The sequence below is a fragment of the Macrobrachium nipponense genome, chromosome 1, assembly GCF_015104395.2.
Source record: "Macrobrachium nipponense isolate FS-2020 chromosome 1, ASM1510439v2, whole genome shotgun sequence".
Lineage (NCBI taxonomy): Eukaryota > Metazoa > Arthropoda > Malacostraca > Decapoda > Palaemonidae > Macrobrachium > Macrobrachium nipponense.
Window position 1 is genome coordinate 26623620 of NC_087200.1, and position 2500 is coordinate 26626119.

Here is a 2500-nt window from a genome sequence, read left to right on the forward strand (position 1 = left end):
AAAAGAATAGAGTAAAGAAAACAGTGTTTTTAAGTGGAAGCCATCTCTCTCTCTCATTAGAGGAACGTGTTTTATCGGTATATATTTTTCTTTTCCCTCTCCGCTCTCCTTTTTCGGGGGCAGTGATACCCCAACACCGGAATCTTTTCTCTAACGGAAAACATTTTACATCAAACTGGAAATCTTTCAGCTGTCAACAATTCTCGGTCTTGACACCTTTTCCAGGCGCGATTTTTCCTTTCTTTTATATTTTTCCTTGTTCATTTTTTCCCCTTAAAGTTACGGTATCATAAAGAATTTCTTTATCTTGTTACCAGTTAGTTTATATTAATTTGTATCTTCCGGAGAGACAACTCTGTTGAATTTCTGCGCCTGTCACTAATATTTGACTATGCAAATACTTTATTATGGATTGATTGATAGATTCAGGTAAATTGTGACGTCAGAACATTCATATCGTCTGTATACTTCAAGGAAAAAAATTGAGAAAGTCAATTTAAGTGAAATAGAAAATTTCATAACATTTTGTGTCAAATAATATTTTTGGTGAAGTAATGGAATACAGCATTCAATGTTCAATTAAAGCATAATTTGATATTATTGATTTGGAAAAAAAAAATGTGATACAGACGATGATTGCTTGGTGTTTTATGTTAACCTTTATGGTTATTTTATGCTAACGCGAAATTATATCTTAAAGCAAAAAATTTTATGTCATTTCATTGTTATAGGAAAATATGAGGTGGCGAATATTTGCTGTTCCTTTATGTTGACATGAATGATTAATTATTTTGAAACTCCAGACATTTACCTCGTGACTTTGGAATTTTTTCCGTATTTTTTTAGTGTTTCGATGTCTTTGCCTGTTTGTCTCACATACATATAGTGTCTCGTTGGATGAGTTGTTTCCGCCCTCGGCTACCAATGGAGTGGTCTGAAGTTCGATTCTCGTCTGGGCCAACGCGGAATCAGAGGAATTGATTTCTGGTGATAGAAATTCATTTCTCGATATAGTGTGGTTCGGATCCCACAATAAGCTGTAGGTCCCGTTTCTAGGTGACCAATTGGTTCCTAGCCACGTGAAAATATCTAATCCTTCGGGCCAGCGCTAGGAGAGCTGTTAATCAGCTCAGTGGTCTGGTTCAACTAAGATATATTTTTTTGTCTCACATACACGATGACGTTTAACTTTTAGTGTTTCTGTATTGTGCTAATCCCAGTATTAAAAAAGTACCATTCTAAAAGTATACATGCATTATTCTCTCTCTCTCTCTCTCTCTCTCTCTCTCTCTCTCTCAGTGTGTGTGCGTGTGTGTGAGTAGAAAAAGAGAGAGAGTTCGCGCCTAGTGTTACTCAGCAGTTTCATTGTAAAACCAGATATTAAAACAAAAACTTCTAGCTGCAACTTGCTTCCTCCCTTTCATACATCAAGATTTTTTTCACGGAAAGTGTTACACTAATCTCATTATAAAAGGAAAGTGCCAGAGATAAAATTAAAGATGCGCAACTCTCTCTCTCTCTCTCTCTCTCTCTCTCTCTCTCTCTCTCTCGTTGTGGAAAGACAAACTTTTCTCATTTGAAGCTTAATGCTGCGTGTCGTAGTGAGCATCTTTCCCTTGTCTAAAGGTCGCCGGTGCGCCTTTTGGGTCAGCACGTCTTTTGAAGTATGTGGAAGTTTTTCGTGCGGGTGTTTCTTTTGAAGTGCCGCACAGGACTTTCTCTCTGCCCGGCGAAATTCGCCATACCGTGAAAATGGCCTACACGGACAAAAGAGACAAAGATAACAACACGGACTTTGCAAAAACTGTTGACCTTGTGACTCCACTGTTTTGCGCCATCTTCGAGAAATTCAGTTTTGTTTATATTTTTTTTAATTTGAAGGTTTTTTTTCTTTGTGCTAATTGTGCATTATCAAAATCAACGAAAAAAAACTCATATCTCCCTCTTCAGTAACAACCGTAATTAAGAAAACTCACTAGACATTATACCATTAAATACGAATTCTGCTTTCGACTTTTTTGGGCGTTTTGCTCTTTAAAAGGAGATTAATTTTTTGTTATGAGGCCGACGGGAGAGGCATCCTTATAACTTACAAAGGTAAGAAGGGAGAAAACGGTTGTGAGAACCAACTCCGCTTAAATGGGCAATGCCTGCTGTAGAATGCTTATAAAGTGAGACGTACATTTTCATTAAATTGTCGGTTATTTATTTTTTTTTTTTTTTTTTTTTTTTGCATATTAGAAAGATTTCTTTTATTAACTATCAAAGTGCTCCTTGAATCTTATTTTGAAAACATAAATTACTTGCTGTAAAAGAAAATAAGAAATTCGTGCTATAACGATTTTCGGTGCTATGGTCTGTTTTGTATTGTTTAAAAGTTATTTTTTACTTTTATTATTATTATTATTATTATTATTATTATTATTATTATTATTATTATTATTATTATTATTATTGTTGTTGTGTTGTTGTTGTTGTTGTTGTTGTTGTTGTTGTTGTT

General features: G+C 34.9%; 1 protein-coding gene across 3 annotated transcripts in view; it reads left to right on the forward strand.

Annotated features, from left to right (window-relative positions):
• The window catches only part of LOC135219173 (neural cell adhesion molecule 1-like), a 321850-nt gene that overhangs the window by 260744 nt on the left and 58606 nt on the right, over positions 1-2500 (forward strand). The window lies entirely within an intron of this gene.